Raw genomic sequence first — 9,494 nt, 5'->3', positions numbered from 1 at the left:
GGTCCTGGCAGTGCTTCAGTTAGTGTCGCTCTAAAGTTTATGTTCGACTTCATTTCGTGATTTATGTGTCACTCTTAGGTTTATGTTCTGTTTTGTTTCGTGATTTATGTGTCACTCTTAAGTTTATGTTTGATTATATCTCGTGATTTATGTGTCACTCTTAAGGTTATGTTCGATTTTATTTCGTGATTTATGTGTCACTCTTAAGGTTATGTTTGATTATATCTCGTGATTAATGTGTCACTCTTAAGTTTATGTTTGATTATATCTCGTGATTTATGTGTCACTCTTAAGGTTATGTTCGATTTTATTTCGTGATTTACGTGGTACTCATATGGTCACGTTCGATTTTATTTTTTATTCACGTGGCACTCTTAAGGTTGTGTGCGATTTTGTTTTTTATTCACGTGGCACTCTTAAGGTTGTGTGTGATTTTATTTTGTGATTTATGTGTAACTCTTAAGGTTATGTTCCATTTTTTCGTGATTTACGTGGCACTCTAAGTTTGTGTTCAATTTTATTTTGTGATTTACGTGTCACTCTCAAGGTCATGTTCAATTTTATTTTTTAGTTACATGGCACTCTTTTGGTTGTGTTCTACTTTATTTCGTGGTTTATGTGGCACTCTTAATGTCGTGTTCGATTTTATTTCGTGATTTACGTGGCACTCTTAATGTCGTTTTCGATTTTATTTCGGGAATTACTTGATACTCTTATGGTCGTGAACTATTTTATTTCGTGATTTACGTGGCAATCTTAAGGTCGTGTTTGGTTTAATTTCGTAATTTACGTGAAACTGTTACGGTCGTGTTCGATTTTATTTCGTGATTTACGTGACACTGTTACAGTCGTATTCTATTTTATTTCGTGATTCACGTGGCACTCTTATGGTCCTGTTCGATTTTATTTTGTGATTTACGAGGCACTCTTATGGTCGTGATCGATTTTATTTCGTGATTTACGTCGCACTCTTATTGTTGTATTCGATTTTATTTCGTGATTTCCGTGGCACTCTTAAGGTTGTGTTTGATCTTATTTTGTGATTTACGTGGCACTCTTAAAGTTGTGATCGATTTTATTTCGTAATTTACGTTGCACTCTTAAGGTTGTGTTCGATTTTATTTCGTGATTTACGTGGCACTGTTATTGTCGTGTTCCATTTTATTTCATGATTTACGTGGCACTCTTAAGGTCGTGTTCGATTTTATTTCGTGATTTACGTGACACTCTTAAGGCCGTCTTCGATTTTATTTCGTGATTCACTTGGCTTGGCATTCTTAAGGTCATGTTCGATTTTATTTCGTGATTTTCGTGGCACTGTTATGGTTGTGTTTGATTTTATTTTGTGATTTACGCGGCAATCTTAAGGCCATTTTTTTATTTTATTCCATGATTTACGTGGTACTCTTAAGGTCATGTTCGATTTTTCTTCGCGATTTACTTGGCACTCTTAAAGTTGTGTTCGATTTTACTTTGTGATTTACTTGGCACTCTTAAGGTCGTGTTCGATTATATTTCATTATGTATGTGTTACTCTTAAGGCTGTGTTCGATTTTATTTCGTGACTTACTTGGCACTCTTAAAGTTGTGTTCGATTTTACTTTGTGATTTACTTGGCACTCTTAAGGTCGTGTTCGATTTTATTTCATTATGTATGTGGTACTCTTAAGGCTGTGTTCGATTTTATTTCGTGACTTACTTGGCACTCTTAAAGTTGTGTTCGATTTTATTTCGTGATTTACGTGGCACTCTTAAGGTCGTGTTCGATTTCATTTCATGATTTACGTGACACTCTTATGGTCATGTTTGATTTTATTTCGTGATTTACGTGGCACTCTTATGGTCGTGTTTGATTTTATTCCGTAATTTACGTGGCACTCTTATGGTCGTGATCAATTTTATTTCGTGATTTACATGGCACTCTTATGGTTGTGTTCGATTTTATTTCGTGATTTACGTGGCACTGTTATTGTCGTGTTCCATTTTATTTCATGATTTACGTGGCACTCTTAAGGTCGTGTTCGATTTTATTTCATGATTTACGTGAAACTCTTAAGGCCGTCTTCGATTTTATTTTGTGATTCACTTGGCTTGGCATTCTTAAGGTCGTGTTCGATTTTATTTCGTGATTATTCGTGGCACTGTTATGGTTGCGTTTGATTTTATTTTGTGATTTATGCGGCAATCTTAAGGCCATTTTTTATTTTATTCCATGATTTACTTGGCACTCTTAAGGTCGTGTTTGATTTTATTTCGTTATTTACTTGGCATTCTTAAGGTCGTGTTCAATTTTATTTCTTGATTTAAGTGGCACTCGTACGGTCGTTGTCGATTTTATTTTGTGATTTACTTGGCACTCTTAAGGTCGTGTTCAATTTTATTTCGTGATTTACTTGGCATTCTTAAGGTGGTGTTCGATTTTATTTCGTGACTTACGTGGCACTTCTAAGGTTGTGATCGATTTTGTTTCGTGAATAACGTGGCACTCTTAAGGTTGTGTTCGATCTTATTTTGTGATTTACGTGGCACTCTTAAGGTCGTGTTCGATTTTATTTCGTGATTTACGTGGCACTGTTATTGTCGTGTTCCATTTTATTTCATGATTTACGTGGCACTCTTAAGGTCGTGTTCGATTTTATTTCATGATTTACGTGAAACTCTTAAGGCCGTCTTCGATTTTATTTCGTGATTCACTTGGCTTGGCATTCTTAAGGTCGTGTTCGATTTTATTTCGTGATTTTCGTGGCACTGTTATGGTTGTGTTTGATTTTATTTTGTGATTTACGCGGCAATCTTAAGGCCATTTTTTATTTTATTCCATGATTTACGTGGCACTCTTAAGGTCGTGTTTGATTTTATTTCGTAATTTACTTGGCATTCTTAAGGTCGTGTTTGATTTTATTTCTTGATTTAAGTGGCACTCTTACGGTCGTTGTCGATTTTATTTCGTGATTTACTTTGCACTGTTAAAGTTGTGCTCGATTTTATTTCGTGATTTACTTGGCATTCTTAAGGTGGTGTTCGATTTTATTTCGTGATTTACGTGGCACTTCTAAGGTTGTGATCGATTTTGTTTCGTGAATAACGTGGCACTCTTAAGGTTGTGTTCGATCTTATTTTGTGATTTACGTGGCACTCTTAAGGTTGTGATTTACGTGGCACTCTTAAGGTCGTGTTCGATTTTATTTCGTGATTTACGTGAAACTCTTAAGGCCGTCTTCGATTTTATTTCATGATTCACTTGGCTTGGCATTCTTAAGGTCGTGTTCGATTTTATTTCGTGATTTTCGTGGCACTGTTATGGTTGTGTTTGATTTTATTTTGTGATTTACGCGGCAATCTTAAGGCCATTTTTTATTTTATTCCGTGATTTACGTGGCACTCTTAAGGTCGTGTTTGATTTTATTTCGTAATTTACTTGGCATTCTTAAGGTCGTGTTTGATTTTATTTCTTGATTTAAGTGGCACTCTTACGGTCGTTGTCGATTTTATTTCGTGATTTACTTGGCACTCTTAAGGTCGTGTTCAATTTTATTTCATGATGTATGTGGTACTCTTAAGGCTGTGTTCGATTTTATTTCGTGATTTACTTTGCACTCTTAAAGTTGTGCTCGATTTTATTTCGGGATTTACTTGGCATTCTTAAGGTGGTGTTCGATTTTATTTCGTGATTTACGTGGCACTTTTAAGGTTGTGATCGATTTGGTTTGGTGAATAACGTGGCACTCTTAAGGTTGTGTTCGATCTTATTTTGTGATTTACGTGGCACTCTTAAGGTTGTGATCGATTCTATTTCGTGATTTACGTGGCACTGTTATTGTCGTGTTCGATTTTATTTCGTGATTTACTTGGCACTCCTAAGGTCGTGTTCGATTTTATTTCATGATTTATGTGACACTCTTAAGGTCGTGATCGATTTTATTTCATGATTTACTTGGCATTCTTAAGGTCGTGTTTGATTTTATTTCGTGATTTGCTTGGCACTCTTAAGGTCGTGTTCGATTTTATTTGAAGATTTATGTGGTACTCTCTGAAGGTTGGGTTCAATTTTATTTCGTGATCTATGCAGAACTCTTATGTTCGTTTTTTATTTTATTTCGTGATCTACGTGGCACTCTTAAGGTTGTGTTCAATTTTACTTTGTGATTTGTGTGGCACTCCTATGGTCGTGTTCGATTTTATTTCATGATTTACGTGGCACCCTTACCGTCATGTTCGGTTTTACTTTGTAATTTACCTGGCACTCTTAAGGTTGTGCTCGATTTTATTTCGTGATTTATGTTGCACTCCTATTGTCGTGATAAATTTTATTTCGTGATTTACAGGACACTGTTATGGTCGCGTTCGATTTTATTTCATTATTTACGTGGCCCTCTTATGGTTGTGATCTATTTTATTTCGTGATTTACGTGCCACTGTTACTTATGGCCGTGTTCGAAGTTATTTTGTGAATTACTTGGCACTCTTAAGGTTGTGTTCGATTTTATTTTCGTGACGTTACTATGGTCACTCTTAAGGTCTGTTCGATTTTTATTTCATGATTTACGTGGCCCTCTTATGGTTGTGATCGGTTTTATTTTGTGATTTACGTGGCACTCTTAAGGTCATGTTCGATTTTATTTCGTGATTTACATGGCACTCTTATGGTCGTGTTCGATTTTATTTCGTGATTTACGTGGCACTCTTAACATTGTGTTCGATTTTATTTTGTCATTTATGTGGCACTCTTAAGATCGTGTTCGATTTTATTTCGTGATTTACGTGGCACTTTTATGGCGGTGTTCAATTTTATTTCATGATTTTCGTGGCACTCTTAAGGTCGTGATCAATTTTATTTTGTGATTTATGAGGCACTGTTATAGCCTTGTTCAATTTTGTTTCATGATTTACATGGCATTTTTATGGTTGTGTTCGATTTTATTTTTTATTTACGTGGCATCGTGATTTACTTGGCCCTCTTAAGGTTGTGTTCGATTTTATTACGTGACTTACGTGGCATTCTTAAGGTTGTGTTCGATTTTATTTCGTGATTATGTGGGACTCTTAAGGTCGTGTTCGATTTTATTTCGTGATTTACGTGGCACTCTTATGGTCGTGTTCGATTTTATTTCGTGATTTTCGTGGCACTCTTAAGGTCGTGTTCGATTTTATTTCGTGATTTACGTGGCACTCTTATGGTTGTGGTCGATTTTATTTCGTGATTTATGTTGCACTGTTATTGTCGTGTTACCAATTTATTTCGTGATTTACGTGGCACCCTTAATGTCGTGTTCGATTTTATTTCATGATTTACGTGGCACTCTTAATGTTCGATTTTATTTCGTGATTTACGTGGCACTCTTTAGGTCTTGATCGATTTTATTTTGTGATTTACGTGGCACTCCTATGGTTATGATCGATTTTATTTCGTGATTTACGTGGCACTGTTATGGTCGTGTTCAATTTTATTTTGTGATTTACTTGGCACTCTTAAGGTTGTGATCAATTTTATTTCGTGATTTACGTGGCACCCTTAAGGTTGTGTTCGATTTTATTTCGTGATTTACGTGGCACTCTTAAGGTCGTGTTTGATTTTATTTCATGATTTACTTGGCACTCTAATGGTCGTGTTCGATTTTATTTCGTGATTTACGTGGTACTCTTAAGTTCGTGTTCGATTTTATTTCGTGATTTACGTGGCACTCTTATGGTCGTGTTCGATTTTATTTCGTGATTTACGTGGCACTCTTATGGTCGTGTTCGATTTTATTTCGTGATTTACGTGGCTCTGTTATTGTCGTGTTCGATTTTATTTCGTGATTTACGTGGCACTCTTAAGGTCGTGTTTTCGATTTTATTTCGTGATTTACGTGGCCCTGTTATTGTCGTGTTTGATTTTATTTTGTGATTTACGGGGCACTCTTAATGTTCGATTTTATTTCGTGATTTACATGGCACTCTTAAGGATTTGATCGATTTTATTTCTCGATTTACATGGCACTCTTATTGTCGTGTTCGATTTTATTTTGTGATTTACTTGGCACTCTTAATGTTGTGTTCGATTTTATTTTGTGATTTACGTGGCACTATTAAGATTGTGTTTGATTTTATGTCGTGATTTACGTGACACTCTTATGGTCGTGTTCGATTTTATTTCATGATTTACGTGGCACTCATATGGTGTGATCGATTTTATTTCGTGATTTACATGGCACTGTTATGGTCGTGCTCGATTTTATTTTGTGATTTACGGGCACTCTTAAAGGCTTGTTCGATTTTATTCTGTGATTTACGTGGCACTCTTAATGTTCGATTTTATGTCGTGATTTACGTGACACTCTTAAGGTCTTAATCGATTTTATTACGTGATTCACGTGGCACTGTTATGTTCGTGTTAGATTTTATTCGGTGATTTACGTGTCACTGTTATGGTTGTGTTCAATTTTATTTCGTGATTTACATGGCACTCTTAAGGTTGTGATAGATTTTATTTCGTAATTTAAGTGGAACTCTTATGGTCGTGTTTGATTTTATTTTGTGATTTACGTGGCACTGTTATGGTTGTGTTCGATTTTATTTCGTGATTTACATGGCACTCTTAAGGTCGTGATCAATTTTATTTTGTGATTTAAGTGGAACTCTTATGGTCGTGATCGATTTTATTTCGTAATTTATGTGGCACTGTTATGGTCGTGTTCGATTTTATTTCGTGCTATATATACGTGTCACTCTTAAGGTCGTGATCGACTTTATTTCGTGATTTATATGGCACTGTTATGGTCGTATTGATTTTATTTCGTGATTTACGTGGTACTCTTAAGGTCAGGATCGATTTTATTTCGTGATTTACTTGGCACTGTTATGGTCATGTTCGATTTTATTTCGTGATATACGGGGCACTCTTAAGGTCGTGATCGATTTTATTTCGTGATTTATGTGACACTGTTATGGTCGGTCGTGTTCGATTTTATTTCGTGATTTACGTGGTACTCTTAAGGTCGTGATCGACCATTTCTTTACTAGCAGAGAAGAAAAATTTTTATTGACAGATTCTGAAAATTATAATTAGTGAGAGAGATGTCGTCATTAGTAATATTTTGCTTTCTCAGTTGTTTATTGAAAATAAAAGCCTGCCATGTGTAAATGTTCAGATGTTTTGAAAGTGGGCGATCCATACTGATGAACGTATTTATGGAACTGAGACAATATATAGGTTTACTCCATTAATCTTTATTAAGCTTACGTCATTAAATAGACTTGATATTGATTTCTTTTGCATATACAAACAAATGATCGTATCGTCGCTTAAGCTCCATCTTCACCCACTTCAGTACTGGGGGAGCAAGCGATCACCAGATCACGTAACTAGTTACCATAGAAAGTAAGGAAACAATTACAACTAAACCATATTTGATCAAGCCTTTAAATTGCGCCGCTAACCTTTATTTTTTTTAGGCTTAGACTGAACAGATGTGTTATTTTCTCATCCTTTCGCGTTTCAGAAAGAATTAGCATATTATATATATATATATATATATATATATATATATATATATATATATATATATATGTGTGTATATATATATATATGCTTGTGTGTTTATGAAGAGAAACTCGGTGATGTTAGGTCAGTGATGGCAGCCAGAATGGGAGCGTTCGTCACAGTAATGTACGAAGCCAGTTTGTACTGTACGTCAATGAGTGAATTCTCGGCTGACATGACGCGAAACGTTGTAATTGAAGATGCTCATAATATTAGTCAGTGTTTCTCTTCATTCCTGCTCCAGTGAATTTATGAAATCTGGATGAAAGGGCGCATTATTGCTTCCGCCTTTCCGTTGAAGGTTTAAAACCTCAGCTGGCCTTATGAAGATTCTTTGCACTTCTTTGTTAAGATTTTTACTAGGGTGCCTAGAATCTCTTTTCTATTATGCTAGAAATTCTTGAGAAAACTTTACTAATAGCCTCTTCGATTAAGAATTTGGAAATGATTCAATGTTACGTTTTGCTACACATTTTCCCTTCCTCCATATTTTCAGTTATTTCTTTATAAAGTGTGAAATGAAGAAGCTAACTGCCATGAGATCAGATCTGATGCCAGACTCTACAAAACCGATTATTCGGTCCCCTGCCGTGTTCCAATGCCACTATAGGACTCATTTTTCTCCATTGGTAAGATCGTTCTCGTTCCGTTGGTGGTTATTGCCGTCGGTGCACCTCATGCGGTGCTCTGTAGGCATTACTTAAATTCTTTGCAGTGTCCCTTCGGCCCCTAGCTGCAATCCTTTCACTGTACCTCCGTTCATATTCTCTTTCTGATATCTTACTTTTCACTCTCTCCTAACAACTGATTCATTGTGCAACGGCGAAGTTTTCCTCTTGTTACATCTTTCAAACCTCTTTACGGCGAATTTCTGTCAGCGGTGAATGACCTAATAGGTCCCAGCGCTTGGCCTTTGACCAAAATTCTATGTTCTACTGTAATATCGTTGTGGTTTATTCTAAGTATATTTTTCTGAACCTAATTTCTATTTCTGCAGTGTTTTGCATGGTGGCGTTCCCCATGTTTAGTATTCTCATTTGGAAAATAATATTCTTTCTGGTCCACATTAACCTTGGAGGAGCTTTACCTTTTAGCCAATATTGTTTTATGATGTTCTTTCGTATTGACAACAATAACTGTTGTTCAGAAATGGCATCTTTCTCACTTTCCTACCAATATTTTTTCCGTTGATTCTCGAACATTTGAGAGAGAGAGAGAGAGAGAGAGAGAGAGAGAGAGAGAGAGAGAGAGAGAGAGAATAATTTCTAGAATCACACCAGTAATATAGAATAGGAATTCTTTTGAAAATGGAAAAGATTGAATGCAGCATTGGACGTCTCGTCCTGGAACTACTGATGCAGACTGTGAATAATATTGTAGATTGAACGGATCCAACTCATTCTAGTGAATGAAAGGCAGGTCGTGGAGTGATGGTGATGTAGGCAAGCTTCACCTACTGCACTTCACCTTTAGGCTGATTAAGCTGAAACTGACCACCTCATCTCCTTATCACAGGCTGTAAATCCAGTGATCGTAAATAAATTAGAAAATGGTAGATCTGAATGTTATGAAGTGAGGGTAAGGGCGTTTCAGGTCATGCTTCTTATTGTTCATTTTCTCAACGAAGATTTCAAGGAGCATACTATCACTATGTTTAGTTGTCGGTAAAAGAAAACTGTTGAGATGGCTCTTTGTCTGTCCGTCAGCCCTCAGATCTTAAAAACTACTGAGGCTAGAGGGCTGTAAAATGGTATGTTGATTATCCACCCTCTAATCATCAACCATGCCAAATTGCATTCCTCTAGCTTCAGCAGTTTTTATTTTATGTAAGCTTAAAGTTAGTCATGATCGTACGTCTGTCACTGCTAAAGGTGCCAACAACACAGGCCACTGTGGCTGAAAGTTTCATGGGCCGCGGCTAAGAGTTTCAAGGACCGTGGCTGAGAGTTTCGTGGGCCATGGCGGAGAGTTT

Source organism: Macrobrachium nipponense, chromosome 6 (genome assembly GCF_015104395.2).
Source record: "Macrobrachium nipponense isolate FS-2020 chromosome 6, ASM1510439v2, whole genome shotgun sequence".
NCBI classification, from domain to species: Eukaryota; Metazoa; Arthropoda; class Malacostraca; order Decapoda; family Palaemonidae; genus Macrobrachium; species Macrobrachium nipponense.
The sequence above is the reverse complement of the archived record's forward strand: the minus strand, read 5'-3'. Positions refer to the sequence as shown.